The sequence below is a fragment of the Capricornis sumatraensis genome, chromosome 6 (assembly GCF_032405125.1).
Source record: "Capricornis sumatraensis isolate serow.1 chromosome 6, serow.2, whole genome shotgun sequence".
Lineage (NCBI taxonomy): Eukaryota > Metazoa > Chordata > Mammalia > Artiodactyla > Bovidae > Capricornis > Capricornis sumatraensis.
The window spans coordinates 73,646,902-73,668,057 of NC_091074.1; the positions used below are offsets into that span (position 1 = coordinate 73,646,902).

The following is a 21,156-nucleotide window of genomic DNA, read 5'->3' on the forward strand; positions in this document are numbered from 1 at the left end:
AAAAGTATATTTCTTAACTTTGATAATACAGAGAAGTCTGTATTTACTAAACCCACAAACTTAAGCCAGGCAAGTTAATTTTTACAGCACCAGAGACCTGATCATTTTCCTGCTTGAACTTTAAAAGGTCTTCCTCCACCCCTCATTTTGGGGGATCACAGATGGATCAGGTATTTCCTGAGAGTCCTGGCAGAATAGGCTTCCCAGGTGGTGCTAGTGGTAAAGATTCCACCTTCCATGAGGGAGACATGAGAGATACAGGTTCAATCCCTGGGTCTGGAAGATCCCCTGGAGTAGGAAATGGTAACCCACTGCAGTATTCTTGCCTGAAGAATCCCATGGACAAAGGAGCCTGGCAGCAGAATAGTTACACTGCAAAGGCAGAGAAGAGAGATGAAGGTTCCTCATTTCTTTTTTGTTCTTTAAACTCCCACTAAGTTGGCTCAGTGGGTAAAGAATCTGCGGGAATGCAGGAGACACAGAAGATCCGAGTTTGATCCCTGTGTTGGGAAGATGCTCTGGAAAAGGAAAAGCAACCCACTCCAGTATTCTTGTGTGGAAAACCGCATACACAGAGGAGCCTGGTGGGCTACAGTCCAAACGGTCACAAGAAGGCAGACATGACTAAGCTCACAGGCAAGCGACCCAAGGCTGGAGTGTCAAACAATGTGGGTTGCATTTGTATTTCAAGGTATTTCAAGGTACTCCACCACGCCCACAATGTCAGCAGAGACTTGCAGAAGCAGTTGGACAGACAAACCTAAATAAAACAAAGATACCAATGACAGAAACTTGAAGACACAAACAAGAAGTATTCAGGATTAAGGGGATGGGTGTGCAGGTGTAGGACTAAGGGTGGGGTAAGGGAAGGAGGGACAGAAAAGACTGAAAAAAGAGAAAGTGACAGAAAGAGACTGCAGTTTCAATTCACGCCCATGTGGGTGTCTATTCAGGCACCAACCTGTGAGCTTCCAGAAAGGCCCAGTTAAGGAGGTAGCACCCTGTGCACTGCCCACTCGGGTGATCAAGCCTGGAAAGCAGCCAGTTGTATGTTGCTGTGGGACTCTAACCCACAGGTGGGACTCATCCATGTGTACACCAGTGTATGGGAATCCGCTGCAGCACTTCAGCAAAGGGTCCCACATCACAGTCTGTCTCAAATTGGGGGGAAATATAAGAGATATACAGAAAACAAATTGCAAACTGGAAAATGTAATTCCAACTGTATTAATAATTACATTACTGTGAATAGATTAAACACTCAAAATTAAAGACAAAAATTGATAGATTGTATTTACAAGAACAAAGTCCTTATCAATGTCAACTCTGTGATGTGGAAGAAAGAAAGAAAGGGAGAGAGAGAGAAAGAGAGGAAAGAAGGGAGGAATGGAAAAAGAGAGAGAAGAAGATAGGAGAGAAATAAGTAAAGGAATCCAACTTTAAATGGAAAAATTAGAACCTTTAGTGCAGAAGAGATGAACCTATATGTTAGAAACACCCAGTGAACCCACCAAAGCAATGTAAAACAAGACAAAACAGACTAGGATGAATAAACAAGTGTAGGAAGTTCATAGGAAGCAATATTTCTTATAAAATAAATTGCATTTATGTATTCTAGGTACAAAAATATGAAAAGAGAATTAACAAAATAATTTCATTCATAATAGCATGGAAAAGAATAAAATCCTAGCAATAAACATAATAAAGAAGTGCAAGATCTGTACACTGAAAACTATAAAATATTGCTGATAGAAATTAAAGGTCTATACAAAGAAACTGTTCTTGTTCATGGATCAGGAGATTTCATATTATGAAGAAAGCAACTCCTCAAATTGGTCTATAAATTCAATGCAGTCCCAGTGAAAATTCTAGCAGGCTTTTTTTGGGTAGAATTTGACAGCTGATCCTAAAATTCATAGGGAAATTCAAAGGATGTAAAATAGCCTAAACAATTTGGCAATAGAATAAAGCTGGAGAACTTTCATTACCTGATTTCAGATTTTACCATAATACATACTAATCGAGACAGTGGAATTCTGGCACAGGAAAGCAATACAGTTCATTGGCACAGGATTGAGAGCCCAGGAGTAGAACCTTACTTTTTGTTATGAATTGATTTTCAACAAATGTTCTAAAACAATTCAATATGAGAAAGAGTAAACTTTCTTTTTTAACCAAGAAAAGGTGCTGGTACAAATGGATATACACAAGAAAGATGAAAAACTAAGAAACGGAAACCTATTATATCTGGTAGGTAAAAATGAACTAAAACATGATCATGGTTTCAAATGTAGGAAACAACCTTTACAGTTTCTCAGAGAAAACACAGAGAAAACATAGGAGAAACTCTTCATGATCTCTTAGATATAACATGCAAAGCATGAGTTATACAAGAAAGAATAGTAAATTAGACTTCATTAAATATCAGTGAAGGCGGAGTCCAGGTAGCCCTGTCATTTTGACTAGGCCGCTGGACGCCTGGCCTTGGCCTGGCCTCTGTGAAGTGATGTGACCCTCCTGGTTGCGACACCTGGGGTCTCTACTATAGGTGGCAGGGGAGTCTCCACAGTGTGTGGGAAACCCAAGGTGATGGGAGGATCTACGGTGGCTGGGACACGGAGGCCAGTGGCCGCGGCAGGCCAGTCTGCAATCCCAGGGCTTGCACGTCTGTGGAGCTGTCCTCATTAACTCCACCTGGCTCCTTTCCACCGCCCACTGCTTTCTCAAGTGAGTCTATAGCCTAGGCAAGGGAGGGGGATAGTGTCCCACGTTAGCTCCTCTGGGCAGTCTGTGGCCTTCAGAGGCATGTCGTTCCTGCTTTGGCCTGTGTACCCTCCACCTGGACTGTCCTCCCGCTCACCTGCCCGGATCCTCCTCATGCTCTGCCCTCAGCCCCTGTATCTGTTCCCCAACACAGGTGTGCCTCAGGAGAGCGGCAGTGTCTGTCCTCGCTGCCATTTGGTATGGGCCCATCTCAGATCAAAACTTCTTCTCAATGCCCCCTATTTCCAGGTGTCAGACTCTAGGCAGGGGCCTGGGACCGCGTGTATGACCAACAGCTGGGCAATTCTTACTACTCCTGCAAAACTGTGTGCCCAGGAGGAGTCATGGTCACTGGCGTGCATGCAGATAGCCGTGGTGCCAGGCTGCATAAGTGGGGGTGGGCTCCCTGGGAGAGTGACAGGGCTGCTCAGGAGTCTAATTCACCTAGCCTTTTGGGGCTGGCTTAGTTACAGACTTCTGAACAGAGGAGGAGGAGTCACCAGGGAGTTCAGGCATCACAGTCCAGGTCTGGGCACAAGAGCTTTGAGGGCTCAGAGTCTGTCAGCAACCACTCTGTGCCATGCTCCATGCAAGCCGCTCTGTGACATCAGGGTGAAGTGACAAATCCCACTTCACCATACCTCCATCCTGTCAGAAGAGAAAGCCCAGCATGGGTGAGAAGGGCAGAGCACATGGAGTGGGGGTGGGAGGGTCAGGAGAAGGGCTATGGAGAATGAGTGCCTGCTGGAGGGCAAGGATCGGATGAGGGGAACATGAGAGAGGGTCTCCAAGTAGATGAGGTGTGAAGATTGAAGGCTGGAGGAGAAGGGGATGACAGAGGATGAGTTGGTTGGATGGCATCACCGACTCAATGGATATGAGTTTGAGTAAACTCTGGGAGTTGGTGATGGAGAGGGAGGCCTGGCGTGCTGTAGCCCATGGGGTTGCAGAGTCGGACATGACTGAGCATGTGAACTGAACTGAACTGGTTTCAGCACCTGTGCTGGGGAAACAAGGCGAGGTTCCATTTCCTGCACCCAGTTGCTCATTTATTTAACAAATATTTTGTAAATCTTTGTAACTAAGTGGAGAAGCAGGACTTGGGCAGGGAGGTGTTTAAAGAAAAGGGATGGTCAGGAAGAGTGGGCCAGAAGGTGGGTTGTATGGGGTCTCCAGAAGGGTAAAGTGAGAGAGAGAACTGCCCCAGAATGCCTGCTGTGTACAATCAAAAAGCCTTCATTTGATGATCCCACTGAGGACATTTCCAGAGCAAGGATTCAGTGCTTCTGCCATTCTAGTTTCTAATGGAGAAAGCAGCCATATGTCTGAAACTGTAAATAGGATATCAATTAGCCTCAAGAAAGAAGGCCTCCTGAACATTCAAAATGGATGGACAGAAGCTGTCTGGCGTCACAAGGAGTGGATGGGTCCAGAGGGGTGTAGGCAGTTAGATGAGGATGCAGGGAAAGAGCTAGTCCCCACTTGGAGATGATGGTGACAGCACGCCTTTCTTCCTCCAGGAAATCCTAAGCCCTTGGGAACTATCAGGTTCTGTTAGGAAGCACCCAGCTGTACCAGCATACCCAGCACACCCAGGAGGTGTCTGTGACTCGGATTATCACACACCCAGACTTCAAGAAGTTATATCCCTTCGGGATTGACATTGCCATATTGCAGCTGCTCTTTCCTGTGAACTTCACCTCCTACATCATCCCTGCCTGCCTCCCAGTCCCTGGCATGAAGCTCCCCAGTAACTCATCCTGCTGGATAACTGGCTGGGGGATGTGCAATGAAGAAAGTGAGAGGTTACTGGGGAGTTGGGGGGGGGGATGAGAGGAGGAGGAGGAAGGGGAGAAGGACAGGAGCAAAGAAGGGAGGTATGTCTCTACCTGAGGGGTCTCCAGGCAAAGGTCCCCTTGGCCCACTATGCTTCATTTCCAGAGGACTGGACCATTCTAGTTCTAGTTCTGAAAGTGTGTGATTCTAAGGCTTTGGTGTCCCCTAAAGTGTAAAGCTCTGAAGTCTGGGAATCTGACTTTGGAATCAAGAATCTGAGTTCTTGAAGTCTTTCTGGTTCTTGATTCCAAGGTTTAAATCAACCATAGATCTGAGATGACTTGATCCAACTCAAAGGTCATGGTTGGGGCCTGACTCCTTCCAGGTCACTAACAAACTCTCTGATTTCCCAGTGCCATAGGAGGTGCTTGGGAAAAGTAGAAAGAAAACTGAAGTATTACCTCTGACCTCTGAACCTGCCTGATCAGTTTAAAATGATTATGACTTAGAGGGTTTCACTCTCTGAAACTCGCTTTGCTCTTCTCCCAGCTCAGGTCAGTTATCTACTTTGTAGGGTTATTAGGCAAACTGAGTAACAGGAAAAAAATTGTATTTTTTAAGATTGAAAGAGGAGAAATCTAGGCCAAAAGTTATGAATAACTTATAAGCAAGAGTCTTCATTAAGGAAAGGAGTGTTTACAACTTGGTGAAATGATTATGATGCAAAATTATGGAGGGAAAGAATATTTATTTGTAATTGTTTGTAGGGTCATAATTTGGTATGATGTTCTACAGAGGTGTTATAAGCATTTTGAATAGATTCTGTCTTCATTGGGTGGGATGTTCCAGCATCCATGGTCCTTGCTTATTAGTGTGTCAGTAACACTCAGTAATTATAGGACAAACAACCAGGTCTCCATAATTCTTACAGCACACACACACAACACAACCAAACACACACAACACATGTATACACACTTCACACACACACACAGGCTAGTTCCTCCTTGAGGACAGGGACCCTGTCTTTGTTGTTTCAATATCCCAGTCTGTGCCCCAGGCAGGGCCTAGCACCTGGTAGGTATCCCACTGCTGCCCCCGGGTCCTTCTTCCCTGGACCTCCAGACTGATCTCGGCTCCCACCCTGTGTGCTCTTCGTTAGTCTCCACATAGCTGTCTAAATATTTGCTTTAGAGCAGGAGTCATGCCAGTTCCCTCCTCATCACCCCCAGTGCCTTCTCATTTCTACTTAAAATAAGGTCGCAACTCCCTGCCTTTGCTCTCAGGCCCCATTCCTCTCTCTCACCTCCTACTGCACCCCTCACTCACACCACCCCAGCCAGCAGGCCTCCTTCCTGCCTTGATGATGCCAAGGTGGTTCCCACCTTAGGTCTGCATCTTGACTATCTCCCTGGACTCATTTGCTTTTCCAACTAAGCTCATCATGCCTTGTTTCATAACATATGCAGCTTGGCTACTCTTCTGAGCAGTTTTACTTGATCACATGAGCTAAAACAGGCAACCCCTAATAGTACATCTTCTTGTTTTATTTCCTTTACACCACTTATTAGATCTAAAATAATATACTTATTTCATTTAACCTCTCTGCGCCAACTAAAAATGTTAGTATCATTAGCTAAAAGATACTTAACATGAGGATGGAGGAATAAATGAGTAAACTGGATGAAGAATAAATGAGTGATAGGGCGAGAGGATGGATGGCGGGAAGGTGGGAGGATGAATGGGTGGAAGGGAAGATGGCTGGGCCAATGGTTGAAAGGATGGTGGGCAGAGAGATGGAGTGAGTGGGTCTATTGATGGAGGGGAGAATGGAGAGATGGGTGAAAAGATGAGTGTATAGGCAAATGGATGGAAGGCTGAGTGGGCGAATGGGACATGAGGGAAGATGGGTAGTAGGATGGAGGAACAAGTGGATGGAAAGCAAGGTTAGTGACAGACAAAAGGTGACTGGATGGGATGGTTTGTGAAAGGGTAGATAGGTTGGTGAACGATTGCTAAGCACCAGTGAGTGGCAGGTGTTGGAGGGATTTGCCATTTTCCTTTGTGAAATAGTGTGTCTGTTATTATAAAAGAGATAGAGGGAATAGGATGAGTTTGGAAAAGTTTGAGAAACAGGGGAGGGCTTATTAGGCATAGGTAGAAGTCTGAAACAAGGATGAAAGCTCAGGTGTTTGGAGAAAACCCCACATTGAAGTGTAGTGCTGACCGATAAGGCAGAGCTCTGTAGCTTGGGTACAGCCTCCTTCCCTGATTTCCTACTTATCCTCAGAGCACCTCTGCTTGAACCCTTCCATCTCCAGGAGAGAATGTGAGCTTCGTTGAGAACAAGTTCTATAAACTTATACTGAGATGGAAAAGGCAAGAACTGCTCTGTACATGTGGACATGCTGTGGGCTGGGGACTTCTCCACAGAAAGTCCATCTGCCAAATGAGTAAGGCGCTTTCTCTTTTTCCCTCGCCTGTTCTCAGGGCCTCAGTTTCCCTGGGGAGGGGCTGTGTTGCCTCTGCTCTCTTTGTGGAGCCCCTGGGACTTCCCGTTTCCTCCTCCATGCGTCTTCCTGGGCTCCATCCCTTGGCAGTGTCCCCCAGGCCAACCCCCCTTCCTAACTCCCTTGCACATGAGGACACCTACAGCATCTGTTCTTGAAGTATATTTTAAAGGTTTTATTGAAGTGTAACATACATACAAAAGAATATATCCATGCTCTTTTCATAAGTTGGATAAAATTTCACATAGTGAAGCAACATGTGATCAATACCCTAGAGGCCCCGCTCACACCTCCTTCCTGTCACCAACACCCAACGCAAACCACCATCTTCATCTTCAGTACTTTAGATTAGATTCCGAATGTTGCATAAGTAGAATTTATTTCCAGTTGTCAGCCTTTCTTGTCTTCACGTTGTATCTGTGAGATTCGTCCATGCTGTTGCCTGTAGTTGTAGTGTGTTCAGTCTCCTTGCTCTACAGGACGCTCCTGTGCGCATTGAATCCTATGATTAGTTACTCTTAGTGGGTATTTTAGTGCTCCAAGTGTTTCATTTCATTTCACTCCAAATGTTTCGTCTTCTGTTTCACAGAATCCCGTGAGTAGTACTGTTGGAGGAAAAGGTATGCATGTATTCACCTTTGGCAGACATTACCAAACGTCTTCAAAGTGGTTCACCATTTCCACTCATTGAAGCAGTGGATGAGAGTTTGTATTCTCACCAATACTTAGCACTTTTCATCTTTTTTCATTTTAATAGCTTACTGTAGTTTGATTTCCTTGATGACCAATTAAATATACTTTCACATATTTATTATCATTGGATATCTTTTTCTGTAAAGTTTCTTTTCAAGATTTTTTCCCCCTCTTATTTTTCTGTTGGGTGCTCTGTCTCTTCGTTTAGGGGTTCTTTATGTATTTTACATATTCCAGATATCAGTCTACCGTAGGATATTTGTGTGTGTGTGTATTTTTTTGCATTTGTTTGTTTGTTTTCTTTTGGCTGTGTTGGGTGGGCACTAGTTATGGCACTCGGGCTCTTCGTTTCTGCGCGCGGGCCTCTCTCAGTTGTAGCACGTGAGCTCCAGAGCACGTGAGCGCAGTAGTGGCGGCATGTGGACTTAGTTGGCCTGTGGCACGTGGGATATCAGTTCCCTGACTAGGGATCCAACCAGTGTCCTCTGCATGGGAAGGCAGATTTGTAACCACTGGATCACCAAGGAAGTCCCACTGTTGGATATTCGAATTTTGATGCTTTCTTCACACTTTCTGTTTTCCCCTGTTTTATAGGTGAGCAAACAGGTCCCAAAGAGGGTAAGTGGCTACCCTAAAATGTGGCAGCACAGCCTGAGCCCCTGTGTCCACTCTTACACCCCACCCTGAGCCCACGTCTGCTCTTATACCACTCCCTGAGCCCACGTCCACTCCTCCACAGACCCAGTTTCCACACCAGTCTCTGCAGGCTGCCGGCTCGTCCATGCCAGGCATAGCCTTTGTGCCTCCACAGACCTGGCCCCTGGTGTTGTTCATGCTTGGGGCCCTGAGAAATGCCCTGTGGTGATCCGCCAAGCCCCTCAGCTCCAGCTGTGTGCCTCAGGACCTGGCCTGCTCACTGGAACCTTCCCCCCTCCCCTCCTCCAGCCCCATCAGGTCTCGATGGTCTCTTCTTGGCTTCCCTGTCCACCAGCTGTGACCCCCACAATCCAAGCTTGAAAAGCCAAATAAAAACAAATGAGAGTCATCCTGATTCTGTCTTGGGGCCCTATGGCTCCTCCTGATCCTCAGCACTCAGCCCTTCTCTTGAGGTCTATCGTCTGATTCCCTGGACAAGCAAACAGGAAGCAGCAGGGCCATTACAGCAGGAGGAGGGCAGGGGTGGGGACTCTGAAGGAGTCCAGCTGGGAAGAGAGAAGGGCGTCTTTCTACTGTGGGAATGCACAGGCCTCAGAGGAAGAACATCAGTCAGCTCCAGCTGCTGTAACAAATATTACAGGCAGTGTGGCTTAGACAACAGGAACTGTTTATCACAGTTCCGGAGCCCAGAAGCCTGAGGCCTCTCGCCTTGGCTTATAGACACCACCTCTGCCCTGTGTCCTCACAGGGTCTTCCCCCTGCGTGTTTGTGTCCACATTTCCCCTTCTTATAAGGGCACCATTTGCAACCCAAGGGCACCCCACTCCAGTACTCTTGCCTGGAAAATCCCATGGGCAGGGGAGCCTGGTAGGCTGCATCCATGGGGTCGCTAAGAGTGGGACATGACTAAGCGACTTCACTTTCACTTTTCACTTTCATGAATTGAAGAAGGAAATGGCAACCCACTCCAGTGTTCTTGCCTGGAGAATCCCGGGGAGGGGGGAGCCTGGTGGGCTGCCGTCTATGGGGTCACACAGAGTTGGACACGACTGAAGTGACTTAGCAGTACCCGGATCCATCCTCGTGGCCTCATTTTAACTTGATTATCTCTTTAAAAGCTCTACTCCAAATAAAGTCACATTTGGGGACTGCTCTGGTTGTACAGTGGTTAAGACACCAGGCTTCCTCTGCAGGGGGCATGGGTTTAGTCTCTTGTTGAAGAGCCAAGAACCCACATGCTGGACTGCGCAGACAAAAGAAAGTCACATTCTGAAGTTCTGGAGGTTAGGACTCAACATAAGAATTTTCTGTGTGTTAGTTGCTCAATCATGTCTGACTCTGTGACCCCATGGAGTATATAGCCTGCCAGCCTCCTCTGTCCATGGAATTCTCCAGGCAAGAATACTGGAGTAGGTTGCCCATTCCCTTCTCCAGGGGATCTTCCCAACCCCAGGATCAAACCTGGGTCTCCCGCATTGCAGGCAGATTCTTTACCACCTCAGTCAATGAACTGGGGTTGGGGGTTGTCAGAATTCAGCCCGTAATAGGAAGTAAGACATAGTGTCAGGTGTCTGTACTGCAGGGGAGTAAGAATCTTTCTCAAAGTAAAGAAGCATCACTCCCCAGGTTTGGAGAAGGGACGACCTACTCCCTGTGGAGGTAAGGGGATGTTCCCCACATCAGGACAATTGAGCTGGACTGAGGAACATGACCCAGGCCATGAGGAAGGGGGTTCCTGCCTACAGTACAGAAGGCTCTTGCACGTGGGGGATCTGGCGACTGAGTGGGAGACAGAGCGAGGAGACCCTTGCCAGGCTGCGAGCTGAGGTCCAGTCTGGCAGACCTCACACCTCTGCTCCTAGAATTGACTCCCAGTAACTCCTCACCCACCCCCATGTCCTCTCAGCCACCCCCATGATCCCTCACCCACTCTATGATCCCTCTCGGACCCCATGGATCCCTCACCCACCCCATGTTCCCTCACGGACCCCATCATCCCTCACCTACCTCCATGGTTCCAAACTCACTGCCCACCTTCCTGGCCCTGAACCCCACATGAAATGGCTCCCTTCTGGCCAGGGCCTCAGGCCAGCCTGTCCCAAGAGTCCACACACCTTCAGCAGTAGGAGCCTAGTGTCTTCTTTCTGCTTAGCTGACTCAGGACTTAGTTGCCTGGCAATAAGCCTGGAAACAGTGTTCTCATCATCCTTCCTGCCAAGTACCTGACACAGAGTCATTGTGTAACCAGCAGCACCCCAGGAGGCCTCAGAATGTACCCACCCCAGACTTCGCATGATAATATGGTAGATGTCCCCTTTAGCACATATCCAATACGGACTAGACGCTATTCAAAAGATTCAGGCCAAGTTCTTTCCAATCCTGGCATTGCCGATATATCCTGGACTCCCACAGACAGATAACCACAAATGGACTCACATGCACTCTCACATGGATCCCATGTCTGGAGCCAGGAACTCGCACTCGAGTTGAAAAGGTCTCAAAAAAGTGTCTTCCCAGCATCCACACATTTCCACAGTCCCTGCCTTTGGCCATTCCTCTGGCTAGAGTTCTACCACTGAGGTACCACCATCAGCTTCAGCCCTTAACAGCCCAGCAGTCTCTGGAAGGTGAAGACTAACTTTCCCTGCCTTGGTGGGGAACTCTGGTATGGGTCCTTAGGCAAGATTGCTCAGGGCCCTGGAGTCAGGGAGCTACTGAGACACCATGTGGTCCACACACATTCTCCAGAAGACCAGGGGAGCTCAGGCAGTTCAGCTGCACTAGTAGCCACTCCACTGGTCCTAAGGTCTTATTTTCTTCCCAACCCCAGCAGCCTCAGGCTGGCTGTGCCCTGGGGCCAGGCCTTCCTATATCTTATTTCTGGAGGTAGGTGTTTTTCTGCCCCCCACCCCCACCCCGCCACCGCCCACCCGGTTTTCCTTAGACCTCTAACCAGGGGATTCCAACACATATCATATCCACATAACAGATGGACCGAATGTCTGCTCCAGGGCAGCCAGTTCCCCATTGCCTGAAACTGACTTAGTGCTCAGCATTCTTATCTTGGTTTAGCTGCTTTTAAAAGATAAACTGAAGCCTAGCAGGGTTAAGTAGTTTTTCAGAGGTCACATAAGTAGGAATTAGTGGGAACAGGGATTCAAATCTTGATCTTTCTTACAGAACTTGAATATCTTTGTATTCCTGCAGACTATACTCAGATCCTGTTACCCTGTGTTCATTTTCCTGGAGTAAACAGCCAGGGATGCAATTGCTGGACCATATGGTAAGTATATATTTAGTTTTTTAAAGAAATAGCCAAACTGCTTTTAGGTTTGACTGTATCATTTTACAGTTCCATTAACAGCACTATGAGATAACTTATTCTTGGCACACTCACTAATAATGAAGTTAGTTTTCATTTTAGCTGTTCTAAATCAACATGTGATTTATTCTCATTGTGTTCCTAATTTGAGTTACATTAAAGACCAGGAGTTTTGAACGTCTTTTCATGAATTACTTGTCAAACAGATGTCCTCTTTTGGTGAAATGTATCTTCATATCTTTTCCTCATTTTCTAATTGAATTGTTCCTATTTTTATTGTTTTGATAGTTTTTTATACACTCTAAGACTTTTGTCAGATGTGTGACTTGTGAATAATTTCTCCAAACTTGTAGCTTCTTCTCATCCTTAACAGAGTCTTTCATGTAGGAAAATATTGAATTTTCATAAAATCCAATTTTCTCTTTTTTTAATCAATAATGTTTTTCCTCTCAATGTGTAAAAAGCCTTCACCAAGCCCTAGGATCCAAAGATTTTCTCCTATTTTCTTAAAAATGTTTCAAATTTTGAAATTTTACATTTAAATCTATGTTCCATTTTGAGTTAATTTTAATATTTTTTAAAATCTCTATTCCTTTTCCATTATATTGCTTTTTAATGTTTGTAAAGATTTAGAAGAGCAATTGAGTCCTTTGGGACACAAATTTTTCTTTCTGCTTAAAAAGTTTTTTGCTCCTGGTGAAAAAAAAAAACAATTAACTAAAGAAAAAAAATGCCTCAAAGGGCAAAGCTGTATGAAAACTTAACAGTGGCCATATTGAAAAAGAAAAATAGGGAATTGGGAATTCAGAACTCAGGTTCTTTACTCTTCTTTGTTACAATTGTGTAGGAAATTGTTCTTAACTCATGCCCAGTTCCTCATGATTTCTACCTTTTTTCCCAATTCTAAATCTGAAAGATTTCAATGATACATATATTGGATACTTTCAGAGGGTTTGACCAGTCACTGGAAGGGAATGGCTTGTCCATCTGCATATTTTCCAGGCCTTTAGCGCTTTCAGTACAAAAATATCTTCTTACACGCACCTAACTTTTTCTTTTTTATTCTCTGGGTTAGCTACTCTGTGCACTCTCCCTCGACCTTAGTTGAGAAGATGAGGTGAGAGCAATTTAAGGAAAATCGCAGTAAATTTTATTTAACAAACAAAAAACATCAATCAAACTGTTAAGGGTTGAAGAAATTAACAACTTGGAGACATTTCTCACTATTTGAGCTTTTCTCATGGGAAAAGATGAAATTATTTTAACCAGTAACTTCACACTAGAGGAATGGGGAGGTAAAATATTGTACCCTGGCACTCCAGAAAGGTGGGCTTTCTTGTTGATTCTTCCCCTTGTCCTGTCAAAAAATTGTTAAAAAATTCTTATTCATGGCTCTGAGTAGAGTTTGAATGAACCTTCCCAGGGCCACTGATATAAAAATTGAATTTTGGAAAAAATTATCCCATCTCATGTCTACAGTCATTTTTTACTCCATCAAAATCTTAGACCACGGAGGCAGATACAATTAAATGAATCCAGAAGTAATCTGGGGAGACAGGCAACAGAAGGGAGTAGCAGAAGTCCTTTGGACCATGATCTCTGACTATCATGCAGAAAGGAGGGAGGCAGGTATTGCTTGCTGAGAAAAAAATCTATGGTTATGGATCACAGACCTTAGATGACCTATCGTATTCTGCTGAAGCATGGAACATTAGAAGTGCAGTGGGATTCCATGCTTATGTCTTGTAGAGTTTTCAATCTGTGTGCTTGGAGGCTCTCAGTATTGTTAGATACCAGGGGTTTTAAGAGGTATCCTGTGAAGTAGAAATGGTACTAATTTTGGAATTGATCACTAAGAGAATCTGATGATTGAATCTTCTTTGTAAAGTATTACTAACCCAAATCAGTAAGTTGATTCTGCTACTATCTCTTAAAAAAAAAATTAGGGAGCTTAAATTCTCCAATATATAATAAAAACGGAAGGGAGCATAAAACTATTCCCATGCTACTGCTATGTCAACTGAAACTGACCCAGATTTTCAAGTCTTGATCAAAGTTATTGATATAACAAAAACCTTGCAAGGAAACATCTGAGAATCAACATTTACTGAAGACCCTCCATGAAGTAAATAAATAATAAGAAAAAATACTCTAGTCGAGTGAGTGCATTTGGAGAGTGTAGGAATGGAGTCAGCACACAGTATCTCAGAGCGTTTTCCAGATCTGAAATTCTTTGCTAGAATTGTTCTTTAATGGAAACTTTTGGCCTACTAGGGAAAAGGACCTACTGGTTTTTGACAGACATAAACAAGAATCAAGGAACTGCAGTCCAAGGGCATGAAAAGGCATGAAAGGGCATGAAAAGGCATGAAAGGGCATGAAAACACTTTCCCAATTTAAGGATGGAGTTCTCCAAAACTCTTGTATTTAAGTGCATGGATTTCAGGTGTGAAACGTAAAAATCACCGGTGCGCAGCTCACAAGAGCTGATTTTAAGAGAGTGCTATGAAGCTTCCCGGTGAGAGGCCATGGACATAGAAGCTCCTCAGCGTGTTCGAACCCTAACTTCTCTGCCCTCCTGCAGCGACCTCCTCGGACAGTTGTCTGTGTGCCCAGTGTCTGCACGCATGCGCACGCCCACTGTGGACAGGCTGACGGCCATTATTCAAGAGCTGCTCCCAGCTTCTGTTAAAGTTGTCTGCTCAGGAAGACAGGAACTCTAACTGAAATACAGAGGGCGGAGCCCCAACCGCCAACCCTGCGTGGACAGAGGTGCCACTCAGGGCAGTCTCTAGCATCAGTTACAGGAACTTTGAGGTAAGGGAGACACAGACTTTTCAACCCTCAGGTGTCGCACTCTGCGCTGTTTTTCACCCTGGGGGTTACTTGTGCCCTTGTCAGTATAGGGAGACTCCCCTACAGCGCTCAGTTCCCTTGCAGTGTTTACACCAGGGTTACTGGCACCTCTGGGGAGCAGGTTGCAAGAATGCTTCCCGGACTGCAGGGCCTGTAGTGGAGGGTCAATCGTGAGAGCAGTTAAACAGGTGCCATTCTAGTCCGTGCCTTCTGAGGAGTATAAAAGCTAAAGGGAATTTCTTCCACTTGAAAGCGCTCATCGCAAGAAGTAGCGCAGGTCATTGGAAAATGAGTGGACAGTGAGTGAAGATCTAACATACATTCTCATGGTTTCACAGGTGAACATATTTAACGTGAAAATATCAGTCGACACATATGTTCAAAGGGCAGTCTTGTCCATGATGAAGTAGCAGACATCTATTTGTAGTCTGATGTCAAATCATGATTGATTTGCAAGCATAGATGGGGTTTGTACGTAACTAATTGGTTAGTGGGAGTCTGATAGGTTGTCCAATGTGCAGGTTGGTTTTGTCTGTGGATATTTGTGATTAAGGGGAGTTCATGCCTCTATTTTTGTGAGTGTGTAAGGGTGAGTGTTGGATTTGGAGGGTGTTGAGATTGTAACACAGACATCAAGTAGTTGGTGATTAGGTGTTTGATATTTGAGGACTATTTTTACATGTGCTTTTTTCACCCATGAATTTGGGGATTTGTATGTGTTTAATGGTAGGTTTTTCATATGTGTAAGGGCAGTGTTAGGAAAAGTACTGGTGTATATTAGTTTGGGTGTACAGTCTATTTTGTGTCTATTTTTCCTTTGATTTTATCTTTGACCCAATGTTTTTTTTTTAAATGTTTTATACAGCATAATAAATGTAATTAAAATTGGTGTATTTTATATATGACAGTTAAGAAAGTAAATCCTAAGAGTTCTCATCACAAAAGAAACATTTTTTCTTTTATTTTTATTTTGTATCCATAAGAGATGATGTTCATCAACCTTCTTGTGATAATCATTTCATGATATATGTAAGTCGAATCATTATGCTGTATGTCTTAAAATTATGCAGCGGTCAATATCAGTTATACCTCAGAAAAACCAGAAGTGGGGGGAAAGAGTGTATTGTTTAGCTTCCACATGTTTCTCAATTTTCCTGTTTTCTTGCTCTTAAGGGATTTCTTATTTCATCCTATTGTGGTCAGAAAAGATACCTGAAATTATTTCAGTCTTTTTAAATTTGTTAAAACTTGATTGTGACCTATTATGTATCCTGGTGGATGTTGCTTGTGTACTTGAATGTATATGTGCTGCTGTCTGGTGGTATGTTTAAATATGTCTGTAAGGACCATACGATCCTTACATGTTTTCATCAAGGCATGTTTGTTTATTGATTTTCTATCCATTTTTACAAGTGGATTATTGAAGTCCCTTACTGCCCTTATATGCAATCAATTTTTTTCTTTAATTCCAGTATTTGCTTTATACCTTTATGTGCTCTGATGCTGTATGCATATATAATTTTTATATCTTCCTGTTGAAGTGACTCTTATTAAAATATAGAGACCTTTTTCTATGGAAACAATTTTGGACTTAACATCACTCTTTTATATGAGTAGCCACCCCTGCTTTCTTTTGCTTACTATCTACATGCATGGAGTATCTTTTTCCATCCCTTCATTTCGAGCCTGTATGTGTCTTTAAATCTAAAATGAGTCTCTTGTAGATAGCTTCGAGTTGGGTCTTTTTTTTTTTTTAAACCATTCAACCACTGTTTAATCCATTTATATTATTTCTCGATCAGCAGAGATTACTGTTACTGTTTAGTTAATGGTCTTATTTATGTTTTGTAGGTGTTTTGTCCTCTTCCTGTCTGGAGAGTTATAGTTCCTCTTAGTTGTGCAATCTGCCCTCCATCGTGGGGCTGGACTAGTGTGAAGGTTTCCTGATGGGGGGACTTGTGCTTGTGTTCTGTTGGATGAAGCTGGATCATGTCTCTCTGAAGCACAGTTCAGTGGTGAGTTTCGGGGTGTCTATGGGTTTGGTATGACTTTGGGCAGCCTATGTGCTAATATGCTGGATTGTGTTCCTGTTTTGCTGGAGGATTGGCATGGGGCATCCTGCACTGGAGCTTGCTGACACTTATTAAACAAAATTAATAACAAAAGATTGAATGGTGGACTTCCCACGGGAGTTGATCCTGGTTTGTTGGACCCTTGGCAGAGCCAAGCCAACTGGGCTCCCAGCTGGGTCCTGTGGAGGTTGCCACAGTCTTAGGTGAGTTGTGTGTTTCCCCAGGGGAGTTGTCCTTGGGTTATGACCCTGCTGGCTGGCAGATCTGAGCCACTCGGGGTTCTGGGAAGATGTGGGTAGTGATCCTCGGCCACTCACAGCTTAGCTGTAGATGTGATCCATGGGTCCATGGGGCCAAGATTGTAGTGGTCCTTTGCCTTTTGCCTCTGGCAGTTGTGCGCCTGCTTTTCTGCCTCTGGGGCTACAAACTGCAGCCTGCTCTCCCCTCCTAGGTATTCTCTATGGTTCTGTTCTTTGTTCTGTGGGTGCACGCAGAATTAGAATGCTGCCTGAGAGCCTTCCCACAGAAGTGAACTTTCTCTAGTGGTCCCAGAGTTTCCCCTGTCCTGCTGTGCTGTGTCACATTAACCCTCTTGGAGTATCTTCACAGCATTCAGCCCCAGTCCTTTCCCTGAGGACCAAGCCCCACAGCCAGAGCCTCCGCACCCAGCCCCCACCTGCTGCAGGCTGATGAGAGTGTGTGAGCTTCTTTTTGGCTGGAAATTGCAATTTGGCACAACCTCTGTGCAGAATTTTCTCTGTTTTGCATTATTGTGCTTCCATCTGAGGTTCCTAAGCTCCCCTATAACCCCACTTGTGAGGGGGTTTCTTGTTGCCTGGAAACTTCTCCTTCAGGACCCCCTCCTCAGGATGGATTCTCAAGATCCTTTCTCTCCCTTTTTGTCTTTGTCTTTTGCCCTACCTCATTCCAAGTAGATTGGCTTGCCTTTCTGGACTCCTGGGGTCCTCTCCCAGGGTTCAGAAGATGTGCTATGGGAATTGTTCCACATACAGGTTATCTTTTGATATATTTGTAGGGGAGAAGGTAGTTTCCCTGTCCAATTCCTCCATCATCTTGAAACCACCCCCCTTCTATAGCAAGTTTTGAAATCAAGAAATTTGAAACTTCAAACTTTATTTTGCTTACACATTATTTTGCCTGTTCAGGCTGTTAGAATTCCATGTGAATTTCAGGATGAAGTTTTTTATTTTCTAAAAAAAGAAGACCTCATTATAATTAGAGACTATCATCTGTGCATCACTTTTAGTATTGACAGCATTACGTCTTCTAGCCTGTGAACACAGGATGCCTTTACATTTGTTGGCATCTTTATTAATTTCTTTCAGCAATATTTTCTAGTTTTCCATATACATCTCTTTTTTCCCCTTGTAAAGTTGTTTCTAGTATTTTACTCTATAGTTCATGATATGATAAATGGTGTTGCTTTCTTAATTTCTTTCTCATGTTTTCCATTGTTAATATAGAGAGACAGAATTGATTTTTAAATGTTGATTTTATATCTGGCACTTTTCTAAATTCATTTATTAATGCTAAGGGTGTTTTTTGGTGTGTTTGTGTGTAATCATAAGGTTTTCTGCATATGATATTGTATTGCCTGAAAACAAGTATAGTTTCATTTTTCCTTTTTGATTTAGATATCTTTTAGTTTTTATCTTGTCTTATTTATTCGTCTAGGAATTCTAGTAGTGTACTGAATAGAAGTGGTGAAACAGGCAACCTTTCTATGTCCCTGATTTTCACGGGAAAGTTTCACCACTTAATAGCTATGACTTTTCCCATATGTGACCTTCATTATGTTGAAGTCATCAACTTTTTTTTTAATCACAAAAAGGCATTGAATTTTGTGAAATGTTTTATTTTCTGCATCAGTTAAGATGATCACATGATGTTTATTTCCATCTTTTTAAGTGATAAGCCATATTGATTTTTCTCATTTATTGAACCAATCTTACATTGCAAGATCAGTCCCATTTGGTCATGGTGTATAAGCCCTTTCCTCTGTTGTTCTGTCTTATTGTTTTTTAAAGGGCTTCTGCGCCAGTTTGCATGAGGGATGTTGGTCTGTGGTGTACTTTTGTCATGTCTTTGGCTTTATATTCAGTGTAATGGTGACCTCATAGAATGACTGAGGAAACTGTCTCCTATTTAATTGTTTGGAAGAACTTGAGAAGACTTGGTGTTAATTCTTTCCACTTGGTAGAATTCACCATGAAGATACTTGATGCTGGGTGTTCCGTCACTGGAGGTTTTTTGATAGTTATTCAATATCTTCACTTCTAGAGCTGTTTAGATTTTGTATTTCTTCATAATTCAGACTTGGTAGGATGTTTCTAGACATAAAATTTTCTTTTTATGTCTATAAAGCTGGTAGTAATATCCCTTCACTTCTGATTTTATACATTTTTTCCTTATCTCTTTATGTAATGGTAAATTTAAGTAGTTTTGTTCATTTTTTTGATTTTTTTTCTCTTTTTTGAGGGCTACCTGACAAAACCATGGTGTAGCTAAAGTACATAAAGTGGTTATTTGACATACATATGTGTTGTGAAAGGATTCTAACAATCAAGTTAATTAACATACCCATTACTTCTCACATATTTACATTTGTATATGGGGACATGTAAATTCTACTCTCAGAAATTTTCAAGACTTTATTCTTTCATTTATTTTTCATGTTATAACAGAAAATTTGTATCTGTTTACCAATCTGTTTGCAGATACCCCATGACCAGCTATGACTGTCCTTTTTTTGATTCCACATGTAAGTGATACCATGTAGTGTTCTTTTCCGGAAGGCTTATATTATTTAGCATAATGATCTCCAGGTTCATTCATGTTCTTGTAAATGTCATGATTTACTTTTTTTGAGGCTGAATAATATCCCATTGTATATGTTATGTATGTATATTTGTGTGTGTATTCTTTATGGACTCATCCACAACAAACTGGAAGGTTCTCTGCATGCCATTACTATGAATGAAGTTTCAAAGGACATAGAGAAGTACTGATATCTCTTGAGAATAAAAGCATTTTAATTCCTTTTGCTCTATGACTGGAAGTGGAATTGCTGGATCACATGGTATTCTAATTTTATTTTTTTGAAGAATCTCCACACTGTTGTAAATATTGGTTGTACACATTTGCATTGCAAAGCACAATGCACATGGTTTGTTCAGTGATATCAGACTCACTATGAAGGAACTATCACAGTGTGTATACTCAGATTCTAAAGAATGCCTGTGAGGTCTGTGTGGGGGTCTCAAAGAGAGGTCTCGTGTGAGATTGCTCAGTGTAGGTCTGTGGAAGTTTCCTGTGTGGGGTAAATGTGCGTCTATCAGAGGTCTCTGTGTGGGGTCAGTGTGGGTGTTTGAGAGATCTGTAAGCAGGATCAGTGTGAATCTGTGGTTGACTGCTATACAGGATCAGGGTGGATTTGTGGAAGATTCCCATGTGAGGGTAGTGGAGTCCCTGTGTGGGTCAGTGTGGGTCTGTCAGAGGTCTCTGTGTTGGGTCTGAGGGTTCCTGTGCAGGGTTGCTGTGAGTCTGTGGGAGATCCCTATGCAGAGTTAGTGTGGGTCAGTGGGAGGCCCTGTCTGGGGTTAGTGTGGGTCTGTCAGAGTTCTCTGTGTGGGCTCAGTGTGGGTCTGTGTGAGGGTTCCTGTGTAGGGTCGCCGTGAGTCTGTGGGAGATCCCTGTGTGGAGTTAGTGTGGGTCAGTGGGAGGCCCTGTCTGGGGTTAGTGTGGGTCTGTCAGAGTTCTCTGTGTGGGCTCAGTGTGGGTCTGTGTGAGGGTTCCTGTGTAGGGTCGCCGTGAGTCTGTGGGAGATCCCTGTGTGGAGTTAGTGTGGGTCAGTGGGAGGCCCTGTCTGGGGTGTGGGTCTCTGGGAGGGCCCTGTGCTGGATCAGTGTGGGTATATGGGAGGTCCCTGTCTGGGGTCAGTGTGGGTAGTCTTCATGGGGACCCTCCATTGCTGTCCTTTCTGCACCTCATGGCAGGAGAAGGGCAAGTGACTCTCCCCGTCTGCTTTCTTGTTGTTCTGTCAGGGTCCCTCCTGTGTCATTTCTCCAGATCGGCGCCTTAGTTCCAGCTCACCCGACTCAGTGCTCACCTCTTGGCACCTCTGAGAGGACCTCGCAGGCGGGCTCAGAATCCACGCTCTCTGCTCCCCTCTGTGAGCTCTGGAGGCCACTCAACGACGTAGGTCACAGCCCATCCCCTCAGACCCTGGCTGAGCCCCCACCGCTATGCCCCCTATGGAGGACACAGTGCAGAGGCAGGACTAGTCTCCAGAGAGAAAACAGCAGAAGCAGGCCTGTGTCCTCTACCCCCACAGCCCCGGGCCTGGTCCTATATGTGGGGGTCCTGACAGGCATGGAGGCGGGGCCATTCCAGCTGGCTCCTGGATCGGGGACCCCTCCAGGAGCAGATCTCTCCACAATGGGAGTGTCTGTGACATAGAGCCCCAAATCTCTCTAGGGAAATGCTC

General features: G+C 44.2%; 1 pseudogene; it reads left to right on the forward strand.

The window, feature by feature from the left end:
- The first annotated feature begins 935 nt into the window (after positions 1 to 935).
- On the forward strand, positions 936 to 21,128 carry LOC138080745 (serine protease 40-like; annotated as a pseudogene).
- The last annotated feature ends 28 nt before the right edge of the window (positions 21,129 to 21,156 follow it).